The following is a 16,615-nucleotide window of genomic DNA, read 5'->3' as shown; positions in this document are numbered from 1 at the left end:
GAAAAAAATTATTTTCTTACACTGCATATAGATTAGCACTTTGGAAACTTGACTAAAATGGTACTGCAACAATATCTAACAATATTTGCAGATGGTTTTGTTGCAACCATATTTTTGAACAGTTTATATACATATCTACAAAAAAAATGTTGTGAAATATAATTCTCTTTGACCTGTATCTACTAACAAATTTGAATGTAAAGCAATACCCAGGAGAGTATTATACAAGATAATGATATATTAAACCGTGGCCTTAATCTTGTAGCAAAACAAGACATGAGTCTTTAATAAGATATAAAGCATATACTGCAGTTTCATCATCTCTGTCTTTCAAAGAGGTGAACTGTAATGGAAGATGAAAGTCCAGCTTGCTAATACTGTTTCTAAAAATTATTTAATTATCACCCTTCAGTGACTTAATGTATGAAGCTTCTCATACATTCTATTGTTTCTTTTAAGCAAAAATTCTCGCCTTTTTTTTTTTTTAATTGGAACATCTTCTAAGGTAATCATAGATACTGAAAATCCCTCTCCTCTCCACAATGTCTGATTTTATTCCAGCATTCCAGTGTTGTCCTTATTATATGGACTAGGATTGCAGTCAGCAGTTTCTTGATATTGGCATTGTGAAATGGCCTTATTTAACTGTCTAGGGCATGTTATGTAATGTTTATACACCTCACTTTCCTTCAAAGTATCACATGTAAAGCACATCAGCACTCTCTTATGACTGTTTATGCAGTCATAAGAGCCTTCCAGATGCTTAAGGATCATGGCTGTTTTCCTGTGCTGAGGCATGAGGGAGACTGATCATGTCTCAAAACGGCATTTATAAGTATGTTATAGTATTTTCTTGCTGAACAGTTACAAAAAGATACTTTTTGTCAGACTGATATTACACAATCCTCTGTAGAAAATTTTGCAAATTTTCAAAATAGGTCTTTCATGTGAAGTATTAGCAAAAATTAAAAATTGAAAATAACATAGAATTATATGGGCACACAGAGGATTGCTGCTAGCTGTTGTGCTGCTGGCAACCCTCCTTCAGGCAGAAAAACCTCTTCTCTGTGAGCTGACTTTTGTTTCAAAGGTAGTTACTCCTATCTCCTACTGGTAAATTTTATTTGGCATTGCTGAATAAATCTCCTGTTCAAAGTGGCATTTCTGTGTTTTCTGCCTGTTGGTGTTCCTCTTGCTCTTAGTTTTCATGGAGATTAACCTTTAATCAATTAACACACTAATTCCATATACAAATCAGACTCAAAGAGCTATTTCCCAGAGGATGCAAGCTTTTTATCTACATATTCAGAGCTGGGACTGCCTGAGATATAAGCAGCAATGATCCAAATCCATTTATTAGTCTGGGAAGAGCAGACCTGATATCACTCAATGCCTCTGTGCACCAGCTCATGAGTACTTTGTTTAGTGAGGCATTAAAATTTTTGAGATATTCTCCCAGAAGACTAAGTGTCAAATCCAGGAAGCCTTGCACACCACAGTGGACTAATAAGTCTGTGCTAAAAGACAGATACAGTGTTGTAATATTGCAAATGGAAGTGACTAGATAACCTAAGGCTCCTATATCCTGCACGAGATAAGCGCCGTAGTAAATGTGCGCCCCTAAAACCCCATCGTTTCCTTCTTCAAAGAAGAGAAACAGTGAACATGAAAACAACAGTGATTGAAATAATTTTCTACTGTCACACAAAGAAAATCACTCCCAGGCTCATGAAGAAAAGGCCCCATGAAAAAAGATTTGGTGGTGTTTCTAAGTAACCATCCTTCTAATCTCATTATGAATCCTTTCTTCTTGCATAAGACATGAATATAAGTGTAAATACATGTATTTCAAAAATGCTTTCAGAAATGAAATGTAACTTGATACAAAGAATGTTAACTGATGCCCCGATGTCACATAAAAGTCATAAAAATAATAGTGCCATCATTTCATGCTTATGGGTTTTGCTAGAACTTTGCACCTTGCTTAGTTTTAGCATATGGACATAGTAGATATAGATTTTATTGTTTGTGGAAAACTTCAGAAAAAAAGCTGTGTTCAAGGAGGTGGAAGTTCCATAGGCTGAGTTTGTCTTTCTTGCTGAGCCTCTTGCCTTCTGGATGACTGAAAGCCTGGGTAAAGTTAAAAGCCTGGGTAAAGTTAAAAGCAATTTGATCTAAGTTGTATTGATCTGTGTATGCAATATTAATAAAAATATTAATATTCAAAATCATTATTCTGACCATTTCCTAGTTAAGGTTATGGTTTCCTCTAAGAAATATTACATTCTATACTTGCAGTTAAAATTGCACAATGAATCAAGCATTAGCAAAGAAAATCCATCAAAGAAATATAACTTCAAAAACTTTTGAAAGATTTTATGTTTCCTGAATAATTCATTTCCATTTTGTTTTGTAATCAAACAGAATGCTTTTCATTATCAGTACATTATTCTTAAATCAAGGATGATATAATAATCTTAATTCTTAAATATTTTTGTTAGTTTCTGTTAAAATAAAGGTGACTTTTATCTAAAAGCCTGATTTTCAGGCTTAGTCTGTTAGTTTAATAGGAGTTAAATTGTGACTCTGGGATGTAATAAAAGTAATTTCACATTTGAATTTAATTTACCAAAAGTAGAAGATTATTGAAGCATTTCAGATAATAAACTTTTCTTAGAAGATGTGATAAAACTTCCTGGAACTCTTTATATGCATGACGAATTATAAGTAAGGATTATTAAAAAAGAGGACTTTTACTAAGTACCAATTATTATGATTAATGTATCTGAAATTAATATCCAAAATACTGAAAAATATTATTTTGCATATTATATATGATGCTACTTTTGCATCACATTCTTCTAAATCTCTCAAGAGTCCTCATTTTCAGACTTCAGTTATGCAAATGCAACCATTTGTCTAGGCAAGAGAGGATTCCTGTGGCATTATAAACAAGAGAAAAAATAATGGATTATTAATTGCAGTTGATGAAGTGAAACATATAATCTGAAAAATGTTTTTCAAAATTAATTGCTTAACTTTATCCAATGCTATGTAGCCCATCAAGATAAATGACACAAACTAGATCCACAAAGGTGTGGAAATGACCAGTGTCTGGAATCTTGTGAGAAGTAATATTCTATCACAGGGGGTATGAAAATGAGTTTTATTCCCCATATAACAATAACTAAATTTTTTTTAATCTAAGTCCTGAAAGTGAAGTGAATGAATACTGCAATAAGTGGTTCTCTTCCTGCCTTGCTCAAGGAAGTCATCTCAACCTCTCCCACCCAACCAAGCCCCAGAATAACCTCACCCTTTACTCTACAAAGTAACTAAAAGGAGCTGCTATAAAGTCTATAATGTCCTAATCTCCCATTTTCTGAATTATTTCTTTTATAATTCCTCTCAGTTTTACCATTCCTACCCATCATGAAGAGAAAGAAATTGTAGATACAGATGGATGACCTTAGGAGCAGAAGGTTCTGTATTTCCAAACAGGCTACACTAGGAGAGAAAAGAGTGTTTTGTTACTTGAAAAGTTTCACACCACTGGGTCAGAACTTTGGTGAGCAAACAGCCACTTCCAGATAAAAGGGGACCTGAGGAAATCTGAGTTTGAAATAAAGGCCACCTGTAAGAAGGCTGTGAACCAGTCAGTTCACTCAGTGTGTTGACACAACCTTTAGATGAATCCGTGTTTCTGACAAAATAACATGATCTAGATATTTTGTTAATATTAAGTATGTACCTGTTGATATTATGTAAATGTGTGGTTATATTCTACCATAGGAATCCTGGCAGGAAAAGATGAAAATTATGACTCTTCTTTCAACATTGCCTTCTGTGGCTGAGATTGATAAAATACTTGACAGACCATCCTCCAATGCTTCTTCCTGGCCACAGTTTTCCAGCAGATCCTGGTGTGTGTTACCCAGCGGGAGCTGTGGTGAGTGTCTAGCAGTGATGACATCTTCACCACCAAAGGACAGATTTTCAGGATGGGACAAGGGCCGTGCTTTAAGAAAAAGGCTCTGTGAGTCAGCACCCTTTGGCATCCCCTGCTCTGGCAGATGTCCAGCCCTGCTTCTCCCTGCCAGTGCTATCTGCAGTCAGCATGAGGCAAAGGCTCTTTACTTGGCAGGTCACCAAGGTTATTCCCTGAAAGCTCAGCTCCAGCCAGGCAACTCTCCCACACAGCCACAACTATGTCACTGCTTGACTTCCTTCCAACCAAGGCCGGTAGTCACAGTCATGGTGCACTTTTGCTGCAGCTATCACTGACTGCCAAGGAGCACTGGGCCTAGCAAACCCCTGCCATTATTTCTGAAGGAAAAAGATTACATCTAAAAGTAGGGCTTTAAATGCTCAACCCAAAGTGTCTTCCTCTTGTCCAGAACAGCTGCAATTTGAAGGAATGCTATTTGTCTGCCATTACATTGGTTAAAAACAAATAAATCCCCTGACTCCCCTTCTGCGTGTCTCACACATCAAAGCATTTATATTTACATGCTAGACCAAGTCACTTCTCCTCACCAAGTCAGGAGGAACAGTAGAATAACAGTAGCTCTCATGCATCTCATTTACAAAAGCACTATAAGCACAGCAAGATCCTTAATTAGCTTTTCAAGGTGGTTACAAAGACTGAGAAAAGATGACTCTGTCTTTTACCTCTTAATCTCTAATGCCAAACAGCTTCTGCTGAATCTCTAGTGCTGATTGTTGTAAAGTTACAGGTAAAGCCCCATCTTTTCTTGATTACTTAGATAGACTTACAGGTCACAGATGGGACAATTTACCCAAAATAATTGTACTGGAAATCCTGCTTTGACATCATCTACAAAGGAGTTCTTTTACCCTAGAGATGTTGTTTTGCAGTGGAAAATGTAGGTCCACAATAGTCTAAGATATTCAGGCAGGAGGAGTAATGAGGAAAGAAGAAAAGATGACACTAACAGGTTTCTCTCCATCAGATGTTTCTGGTTCAAACCTATCAATCCAAACCAAGTAGAACAATTTCAAGGGGTGAGTTATGAAAAAGATGATAGTTATATAGTGAAGTCTTACTGCCATGTATATATAGACTGATAGTTATACTGAAGTTTTTACTTCATATGTTTTTATTACATAGATTTTATATATTTGTTACAGTAGTATGTAATGTAGTCTTTTTATTATCATGTTGAAGTTGTGCTGCAAAACTAATTGCTCCTCTATGCCTCTCCTGTCACACTCATTTTCAGATACTACTTCACTACTACCTCTATGCAGAGAACAATTTACTTCCTCCACGTCTTCCTTCAGCCTTTCTCTAGGAAACTGTTTTGAATATTTTCCTATTTTTTTCTTTCCATTAATTACAATATACCCTACATCTGTATTAAAAGCATTTAAATGGGGGGCTGTGATTGGGTGTATGTGATGAAGGTGTTCTCTAACATGTCCCTTAGTCTATAAAAATTTCAAGGAGGCCACTCTATTCCTCTGATTTGCAAAATGATTTGGCCATTTTCTGAGCTAAATCAGTAATTTGTGATAATGTAGTTACAAGGAGATCCACTACTCATTTTCCATTTGTCTACCTGTCAGTACTACATGTTTTATCTAGCTGGCAAGTTTGCCGCTGACTCATTAATGTATGCAGCTCATATCATGTTAAACTAGATCCCTGCCAAGCTTTTCCCACCCTGATGCTATCTTCGTGGTCTCTTAGATTAACTGGAATTCTGGATTAAGTGAAAGCCTGAGGCATTTGACTAAGAAAATGAGATTAACATAGATTAAGTGTGTTACTGAAGACTGCTAAACTAAAACCTCAGGTGTGTAGATTACTCATTATTTTTTTAGCATATAGATTTGCTGACTATTTAAAAATAATTAGCTTTACCTGCTACCATCTCTGGCAGAACTTCATCACTCCCTGATCCCTTTTGCTGCTGGATATTTCATTTGTACATGCTGCTTCCTCATAGGTTCCCTGTCTCTTCCATAAATTATAGGTTTGTTCCACTAATTATGTGTTCTCTTTTCCATCTCATCCAATCAAAAAACTGTTTCAAAGCATTCCTGTCAAACTAAAACTTGCATTCAAAGCAGACACAGACTAAACATCTTTCTTGGTTCTTTTCCAAATACTTACAATATTCAGTCTAGAAGTAGAACCTCCATCCAGAAGTCCATATTGCTTAATTTATACAATCTCTTCAGCAATCTGTGGTGGGCATAACTCCACTTCTCACCTTTAATTATATCTCTAATACAAATATTTAATTACTTGGTGTTTCAGACTGAAAAAAAAATTGAACTTGTTGCACAATGATCATAGATGTTGCAAAATGATTAAACCTTGCTCTCTGATTGTGGAAAGAAAAAATAGAACAATTATTTAATAACGATTGCTGGCAGATACAAATATATTTTCAGTCTTCACACAGATTTTTCAGGTTTAGGTTAGTAAATATGATGACTGCTGTAGAATTTTGAGAAAGAAGCTGCAATTCTGTTTCAGGTCTGTCATCCATGTCTTCCCATTAACCAGAAAACCCAATGTACTGGCAAATAATGTAGACAAGAAAGATTAATGCAAAGAAAGATTGATATAAAATCAATGTCTTGAGACAAATAAAGTGGAATATACTGCTTGCTCTCAAAATCTTATTTCACCCTGAAGTTGCAGTTGACATTTACCATAAATTATCTCAAAAGATCACTGCACGCAGAATGAGTTTGGGATTCATGCATGTACCCTCTACACTAGAGCAGTATACTGGATAGGTATCTGATTATTTCAAATATGGATTTTAGACCAAACAAAAAGCACAATTCAATATTTAGATTACCAGATTACATTACTGAATTATGGCGAATAGCCTCATTAAGAATATTGACCAATCTGATTTATGTGTGATTTTCCCATCAAAATATAATACCAGAATAGCTGTATTTTGTTGGATTTTGGTTATTTGGGGTTTTTTTCGTAAAACATTGCTAATTGCTAGGAAATATGTTAGACATAAAATGAGAGGCAGGCACCAGCTGTTATAGTTTAATAGTGTAGCATTTTTTAAGGTGCCTTATCCAAAGGCTTTCATATTCCCATTACCTATGTATATACCTAATTCCAACTTTGCAGAACCAAGGTAGTTAGGAGTGGCATACTCCAGAAAGAGTCCTGGGGGCTTTTTCATCTGCAAAGACCCTGTATTATCTTTTGGCACTGTAACAACCTTAAAACCCCAAGTTCTTACTTCAACAATCCTCTTATGTCAGTGTGTTTTCCCTGCACATATCTCAGGATTTGAGTATTTATGATCTCAATCCTTTATATGTCTGTCAAACTTTTAGATGTTGTGGAACCCAGTATCATATTATCCACACACCTATGGGCATAAACACAGGTCTTTATCTGAGCCTATATCTATTACTGAAAAGAACAGGGATGAAAAAGCATACATAAAAATAATACTCTTAATATTCATGTTGTTCCTCAGCCTTGCCAAAAAGTAGTGTGATAGAAGTCTGAATTCCAGAATCCTATAAGCATGTCCCAAGGCAAACCATATAGAAGTGTACAATTTTTCTTTCATCATTTTCATTTGCAAGTATATTTTACTTTGTAGTTGATGATATGTATCAATGCTCTACAAAAATATTTTTTGTGGGCATGTTGTATTTTTGAGGAAATCAGAAAGACAAAGACTAGGGCAAGAACCACATAAAAATCTCAGGCTCTGCTTAAGACATCTTGTAAGCCAATGCTTAATTTTCAGATCTGCCTGTGCTGAAGTGTATTTGAAGCAGTTTTCCTGTAAGTTAAACTATGTCATCATCTCCAGAATAAAACTTTCTCATCAATGTCTAGAACGTACATGTTTTACCAGCTACAGCAGTAAGATAATGCTATATAATAACTACACATATTTCTTCACCTTAGTAGTACTAGTACTACTACTGATGGCTAGAATAATTTTAACCAAACTTTGCAAACAAAATGTAGAACATTTTCAAAACACCTTTTGTACTCTTGTAGCTTCTCATAAAAAAATAAAATTGGAAAGAAAAGTGAAGCGAAGCAGGAATTATTACTTTCTACCTTTTTCCCCAGGGAAAAATATTTTTTCAGCCTCATCCTATTATAAATTTGAAATTTGTAAATACTTACTGAAACATTACACTTCCAAATCTGTCTTTTCTGCCCTAGCTGTAGTAATAATTAAAAGAAGCTTAATTCAGAGTTCCTCCAGTAATATTTTGATTACTTTTTGGTAAAACTATGCATTTGTATTCATAAGAAGCTGTAAGAAATCCACCCTTGCCTATAGATTTTAGCCTTAACACTCATGACTAGATAGTGTCATTATATGGTCAGATATTGTTTTAGTTAAGCCTAAAAGTTTAAAAAATGTAGATAGAAATGTGTATAGTAGTTTTTTTCTTAAGCAGTTTTCTATTCAAAACAATAAAAACAAAAATTTCAGAATAGGAACAATAATTCATAATATAAATGAGTGATTCTGCAGACTCACATTCAAAGTTTTTGAACAGTAAAGATTATAAAAACTATTTGAGAAATATTATCTTACAATTTCATTAATAAATTGAATTAAAATTAATTACCAAGTTACTAAAGGGAAGAAGACATTATAATTGAGTGTGATTCACAATAAATTATTGGCCTTTTTTTTGGTCAATACTCAAGATTCCTATTTTTTGGAACAAAACCAAATCTGTAAATTCTACAAACATTTTTAAAAGGAAGTTGGGGAAGGCAAAACAATAAGCATGTATTTTTCAGCTATGAAGGAATTTCTCAACTTTTCTAAGGCTGCTGGACAATTTAAAATAGCTCATAAGCCCAAACTGACGTCAGGTTTAGACCTTAGGTTATGGTAAATAATGCAGAAGGTCACTGCACTCTGTTCTCTGCCAGTTCTCAGATATCTAAAGTATCCTCAGCAAACACATTTTGACATATTACAAATTTTCAGCCAAGTGTACATGTTCTTGTGCTGACACGAATTCAACAGCCCATGCTAGAACTTTAAAAACCAGCAGGCCCCTTGTATCTCAGAATCTCTTATTTACAGACTCTTTTATGGAGTTGTTTATAAAAAATGATTAATTGTATAGAATGAGAAGCAGAGATGAGTATTAGCACTTCTGTATTCACACTGAGCTCTTAATTTTCAAACTTGGGCCACAATCTCAGACTAATTTCTTGTGTTTAATTTTCTTCATGTGTTGTATTTTAATACTTCCACCGTAGCCCTCATCAGGGACAAGAGATCTTAATCTCAGGATATATCTAAGCCACAACTCTTATAAATTTTTTTTCTTTGATTTTGAAGTCTTCTCACTATCCATTTGAAACTTTTCTCTACATTAATAATCTCTTCTCCATTTTCTCAACATGCATTTCTATGATTACTTGTGTTTGTGGGTGGTGTTTGCAGGTCCATTAAATGTGGCTAAATTGACTAACTGTGGCGCTGCGATCCTTGCATAAAAGATTCAGGTTACCTGCTTCTAATGCTTGCTATTCCCTGCTTTAAATAAAACAGCATACCAAGTAAGTAGCTTGAACTCCTGCAGATGTTGGAATATGCACTAATTATTCTTAGGTTGTAGCTGAAGGTCTTGTCAGGCAGCATTCTGACATTTGGTTTTTGGTATGGTTTCTTCTGTACAGAAGATGAGTTAAAACTTTTCAGTTGTCTCTGCCTCACAATGAAAGCAAAGAGTTTGACCCTGCCTTGGTGTGTTCTGTGCAGGGCTGTTCTCAGCTGTGTTCATTACAACCTCACTACGCCTCGGTGGAGCTATGGTTGCGTTTTCCCTGCAGTGGAAGCACACTGAGGAGACAGTGCAGGGTCACATTCCTAGCACACAGCACTGCAGCTGCCCTTTGGTGCAGAGATTTAGACCTGACAAGGAATGTTAGTGCAGTGCTGGTGTAAGAACACATATTTGCTGAAATGCAGAGTCACATGCTTTCACCAGAAACCTAGTTTAAGGCACATGAAGCATTTGTTTAGCACAAGATGTAAAAGGATCATTCGATCTAATCCAGCAAACATATGTACTACGAAAATATTTATTGAAGATATATAATCTAGGAGTGATTTATCACCAAAAATATCATATGTGGGGGAATCATTTATTGTGGTCATCTATAGCTAAAGATTCTTGAATTGTATCTTGAAAATTCTGTATATTTTGGGCAGAAATATGGCAGTCAGAACTATTATTCTTCAATGCCCTTCCAGTTGCATTGAGAATTCTGTGATGCTCTTTTGATTTTGTTTGATTTACTCCTATTCAAAATCCTATTTGTGTTCCAGGACTATTCTTTAACATTAGTTTAAATTTTTTGGGGTTTTATAGCTTAACTCCCTACTTACTCAAATTTAAATGTGTTTCTTTAAGAGTTACCTTACATTAAAATGAGATATGTAACTTCTAAATATGCAGCCACCTTTTATGATATCAAACTTTTCTAGGGGTTAAAATTATATATGAATTTAAAACATAGAATCACAGAATCGTGAAGCTTAAAAAAGACCTCTAAGTGTCTGAAGAGGTCCAGTCATTAACCCAGCACCACCATGTTCATTGCTAAACCACATTCCCAAGTGCCACATCCACATGCCTTTGGAACTTAAAGGGTGATGATTCCACTGCTTCCCAAGGCAGCTTATTGCATTGTCTGACCACTGTTTCAGTGACAAAATGCTCCCTAATATCCAATTTAAACTTTCCCTTGCACACCTTGAGCCAGTTTCCACTCGTCCCATTACTGGTTACCTGGGAGAAGATACCAATCCCGCCTGGCTGCAGCCTCCTTTCAGGCAGTTGTAGAGAGCAATAAGGTCTCCCCTCAGCCTCCTTTTCTCCAGGCTGAACAACCCCACTGCTTCAGCTGCTCTTCATAAGACTTCTGCTCCACACCAGCATCCTTACCCTTCTTTGGACATGCTACATGGAACTTTTGCAAGAATACATGGGGTTAAAATATAGAAAGTGCTGTCAAAAAAGGAGTTAAAAGCTGGCACACAGTTTTCACTTGTTTCTTTAGTGAGAGAAATATTTCAGTTGAACAAATTTTTTTGACAGTATATGCATATGCAAACAGCAATGCCACACCTTGGTTTAGGGGTTTTTTTGGTACACTTATTGTTAGACCTTAAATTAGGGCAGAAGGAAGAGTTGCATCAAGTTAAAATGCTACTGACCTCCAGCAAGGACCAAACTGAGGATACAGAAGAGATGAAACCATTATAATGTTCCAAACCACTGCAATTCTGTATATCACTGCATTGGAAGTTCCTCTTTCTGTGGCAAAGAAGAAAATTTCCTTAAGGTGTTCATGGTCTTCTTTGTCCTTATTTTCAGCTGTCCTACTGTTTGTACAGATGCTCCTGAAACCAATTTCGTTCTTGTCTACAAGCCTTTATTTTTTGTTAAACTGAAATGCATCGAGTCTTATTCCTTTTGCACTTCCATTACAATCCTCCAGTCTTTTCAATTTTTTTTTGCAAGATCATATTTAATGATAACTCACAAGTGAAGAGTTCTATTCATACAGGTAGCATACATCCTGTCCTAGAGAAAAAAATTTCTTGAGTAAAAAAGTAATCCAGGAACAAAGTCAGTTTGATCCTCTCTGTTCAAAATAATATGTGTCATGTGGAAAATTGTTCACCTGGAACAAGTGGACTAAGAAAAGCAAATTTATTTCAAGTTTAATATTGTAATTATTTTTTTCTTGTAATTTGAAACAGAAATCGGGAGGTGAAAAGTCTGCTAAAATTACCTAATGTATTTGCCTCTTTTATTTGAAGTTTTCCCTTTAAATGCTGCTTTGAGACGGGAAATTCAATACATTTTCATTTCCAACACTGTACAAACTATTTTTTTAAATACTCATTTTCATCTGTGAGTATCACAGGGCTCTGCCCCTGCCATACTATAAAACAGGGATTTTCTTTTTATGCTCTAAATTATCCTGTATTTTTCTTGTTTGCATTAATCCTCTTATGAAATATTTTCAGTTTCTACTTCAGTTACTTCCTTTGCTGATGCCTTTACAAAGATATTCATCTGACATTTATCTTTTGCTTCATTGTTACCATCTCTATTTTGCATCTTCAAGAATTGTGGAAAATAACCCCTCCAAAATCTCTGAAATATTTATTTCATTGTATAGTTAATCTACAATTAAGGACTGAAACATTCCACTGAAACTATTCAATTTATGAAGTTATTCAATTTATTCTTTAGCTTATATTTGTGAAGTTATTCAATATATTCTTTAGCTTATATCTGTTTAAAAAAAAAAAAAAAAACCCTGATGGGAAGTGACTTTGTTGTAGAGAGAATGAGATTATGATTGATGTAAAATGTATTCCTATTTCCTTTTAAAATTCTCATTAAATAAATCAGTAACCCATTGATGGTTTATTCAATTCCAGACTCACTGTAGACTGCTCACAGGGTACAGATGCTTACAGACACCATTGCACAAGTGTGGGTACAACATTCTGATGACTGCTTGGGCTCTGAAGAAATATAGATGCTGCCATGTGGGTCTCTAGCTAACAAGTCTTCACAAGCCAGTTCAGGCCTTTCCCATAGTGTTTCAGTTACTGTGGCCCTGGAAGCACAACACAGAGACAACTGAATCACTGTCCATGTAACCATCTCCGGTGTGACATGGCTGCATACGAGCCCCAGCCAGCAAGCCAAGAAGACCCAAGCTGACTCTCCTCAGTCATGCAAGTGCTCTGTTGCAGTTTCAGTGGCAGAGGAGTTCCCCCAATAAAAGATAATTCAGGCACTGGGAATATACCCTAGCATATTCTGTTAAATTTTCCACTGTGTTCGCTGCAAAACTAACAGGGGTTTTTAGTCTGAAATACAGCACTTTGCATCCAATAGTTACATTTTATCAAAATGGTGCACACTGTTTAGTGCAGGTGTGTGATTGTGAGCCATACTTGAGCGAGACGGATTTTTTATGACTTAATACAACATGTGCTGCAATATTAAAATTTGTCAAGAATTCTCAGTAGCATACAGGCAGACATTCTGAACTAATATTTTACAGCTGGCACAAAAGAAACATATGTTCTGTGATCTTCCAGGAGATTTCACTTTAATCTCTCCCTTGTCTAAAACTATAATTTTAGAATGAGAAGATGTGGTTACACAGAAAAACAAATTTTTAAAAAACATTTTTCTTGTCATTTATTTGAGATAAGAAGGAAAAAAATACTTTTTATTTGCTTACAAAGATCCAGGCTATGTTGGAAAAAAATAGCCAAACACAAAAAATCTAACAATTACACCATTCTAAGGATGTTTTAGTCTAGATCATTTCTGATGGCAGAAGGAGAGACAACATCTGTAGTCTGACTAAAATAAAACTGAACAATTAGAAAGTGAATTCTGATGTGGTAAATGAGGCTTCAGCTATTGCAGGCACACATTCCCTTATTTTCTTTATCGGCAGATGCTGATGTTACAAAACTATAACCAGCAATTGAGCACAGATGGTTATCTCTGTTCATCACAAAAGCTCAGAAGGGAATAGGCACTTAAATAGAGAGACCTCAGTCACCTCTCTCAGTAAATTTCCTGCTCTGACTTTCAAACAATATGTCTCTTAACAGTTTCCCAATCACATGCAATCTGTGCATCCAGAGGGGTAACCTCAATTGCACCCAGCACGGAGCAGCAAATGAAAACTGACCTCACCTGGCTGAAGCATAGATTTATGTTCTCCCATGACTGGATCTGCCTTGAGCTTGAGTTTTAATGGCCCCTAGCACTCTGGGCACAGCTTGCTCCTTCCTGTCTAAAATTCAGACCACAGAGAGATAACTACAGTAGATGTTCAATCACAGCAATATATATATTTTTTTTCTTTTCACATTGTCCTCACCAATTTCCCAGGTATGTACTGCAGTTCAGGCTGGCTGAAATAAAAAAAAAAATCCAATAAAGCTTAAAATTCCTCAGCCTGAGATAAATTAAAAATATTTTGTTATTCTGTGTTTGAATTTGCTGAACATGAAGCAACGAGCACAATGGAAGTATGATGGCTGGGTAAAGTTATCTTTCTGGTATTCCAGGAAAGACAATGAGGTGAAGAGTAAATGTTGCTCAATTTAAACATGGATTAACTCCATATACATTTAATTATACCACTGAACAGGTTTTCTCTGATCCTCTCCTTTAATGATAAAATTAAAGTAGTTGGAGCTAAAGAAGAAAGTTCAAAGAAGTAAGATTCCCAGAAAACTTTTGTGAACCTATGACTTCTCTTTGCAAAGCAATATGCTGTAACTGTAGTGGTCATGAGTAGCTGGAGTCAGAGCACGGCCAATCGCTTATCCTGCTGTGCAGAGCGCCTTGTCTGGCATATGAATCTCTCCAAGTCATAGCACAACTCCTGCTCCAAAGAAGGGTGTCTTTAACTGGTGAATGCAATTTCTCTGTCATGGTGCTTAATTACAGAGAGTGTGTTCTGATGAGCTTCATGAAGGCTGAGTGCTTATTCACTTTATAAAAAAATATATATAGCTAAATATATTATACATATCTATTTATATAATCTACGTAAGTTTTGGTATCTTATGTATCGTGTGACATATATCATTAAAATTACATGGAAAAATTTCAGTTTATCCTAAATTAGATGTAATGGAATATATTGGTTTATGATACAGAAATTGAGGGCTCTTAAAGTTGTGCAGTCAGCAAGCACACAACATGTGAACATGAAAAGTGTCTACACCTTTTTTGAATAAATATTTGAATAGCTCTGAACAGAAGTAATTTGGTCTCAGTACATTTGCTTAATGGCATTTTTTCCAGCTTGTTTAGTTTTTTTTACTGCCAGTCATTTTCCTTACGTTATCTCTTTAAAATTCTTGGTTACAATGACTTAAGAAAAATCCCAGTATGTGAACAGATTGGTGAGTGTAAAGTACATATTATGCAAAAAGGTAGTGGGCGTGTTGTTGGTGTGGCTGTCTCTCTCTCTCTGCTCGCTTGAGAGCATTAGTCATGCAGAAAAACTGGTACACTTCTATATGATTGCTATGCATGCAGTCAAACTAATACCAGAAACTGGAATAGGCTGATATGCTGTGGAAGATATTCAAATTGAGAACCAAAGGGGAATTTTCTCCAAAGTAATGGTTTCTAGTGTCCATGAGACTGTTGGCAGAATTATCTAAGTATGAAAGAAGACCATATGCTCATATTGCTTGATTGACATTTAAATCAGCAAGAGTTGCTTGTTTCTGGAACAAGATGCTTGTAAACTAGTCATGAGGTAGGTAGTGCTGGGTGGTGGCATGTATTAATGAAGGGCCTTTGTAGTATCTTTTATGGTTAGCATATTAAATACACTATTGACCTAATGTTTTCCCCTTATTTAAATAGGTCACTGTTTGGTGAAAACTAGAACAGAGAACTATGCAAATCAAAGGGAGCTTTGTGATCCACATCTGAGTGTCCAATTACTGGCCTCAAGCTGCTTGCGTCTTTCCTACTCACAGATTCTGTTAGGCCTTATACAGTGTGGGTTTAGACTGCATAAAGGAAAAAAATGGCCTAGTTAGATGATCCACGTTAGCCAGAGGATATAATGTTATATGTAATAACATTGTAGTATCTGTAGAGGACTGGAGAATAAAGACTACTGCTGAAGGTATCCACCAGAAAAGTTCAACATCTTCCTCAGTGTGAGGTATTTTAAATATCTCTACCTTTTTCAAGAAGTTTAACCATCAGGTTCTTTGGGTTTTTTTTCTGCTGGGGATATTCTAGGAAGTCTGTGATCATTCTATGTAGCATTATTTTCTTTCTACCACAAACATTCATAATCAAATACCTGCTGAATTTGTATGTCCCACCCTGCAATACACCATGCCTTGAAACAGTGTGCTGAGGTGTCTTGAAAAAAAGAAGGAACAATCAGTGTCATTTTCTAAAGAGAGTAATAAAGGACTATGTTCTGAAAGACAAAGTTTCAGCCTGAAGTATCTGAGAACAGAGATATCTCAAATATCTCTACCACTCTTGAACACAGTGCTAGATTTAAGGCACATTTAGTGATTTAGTGATCTCAGATGAAATGTGCTAACCTGTATTGCCATGCTTTGTGTGCTTATTTATTCTAAAACACTTGCTTTTCCACTTACAGTATGAAAATTTGAAAATTCATGCTTTTTTTCAGCTTTTGCATGCTTGGAGTAAGTAACAAAAAGCTCACCTAGTATTCCAAGAAAATAAATGGTGTCTAAGTAGCTAAGAGTACCTACAGGAGTTTTCAGATCCATCAAGTGAAATTTTGTTTTTAATTGAGTAGGAATAATGTTCAAATTATTACATGTCACCTGAGCCACAGTATCTGACTGTGTGTATCCTCTTAGTCTATGGCAAAGGATAATGCAATTTGCCTGAACTTTCCTTTTTTCACGTTTTAAGAACTTGTATGAAGACATGTAGAACATGTCAGCATGTCAGCCCAAACTTGAATAGAAATCTGAGCCCATGGAAGTTTGTGAACTGCAGCTCTGACCAACATAAACTTAAGAGAAAGTAA

At 35.7% G+C, this 16,615-nt stretch overlaps 1 long non-coding RNA gene across 1 annotated transcript in view; it reads left to right on the top strand.

Annotated features, from left to right (window-relative positions):
- The first annotated feature begins 699 nt into the window (after positions 1-699).
- Positions 700-16,615, top strand: part of LOC135300313 (uncharacterized) — an 82,637-nt gene continuing 66,721 nt past the window's right edge. The window contains exons 1-2 of the long non-coding RNA XR_010362172.1: positions 700-835; positions 3,793-3,949. This is a non-coding gene — a long non-coding RNA (uncharacterized LOC135300313). The remainder of the gene's footprint in view (positions 836-3,792; positions 3,950-16,615) is intronic.

The sequence above is a fragment of the Passer domesticus genome, chromosome 5 (assembly GCF_036417665.1).
Source record: "Passer domesticus isolate bPasDom1 chromosome 5, bPasDom1.hap1, whole genome shotgun sequence".
In the NCBI taxonomy this organism is placed as follows: domain Eukaryota; kingdom Metazoa; phylum Chordata; class Aves; order Passeriformes; family Passeridae; genus Passer; species Passer domesticus.
Note: the sequence above shows the minus strand (reverse complement) of the source record. Positions and strands in the feature narration are given on the sequence as shown.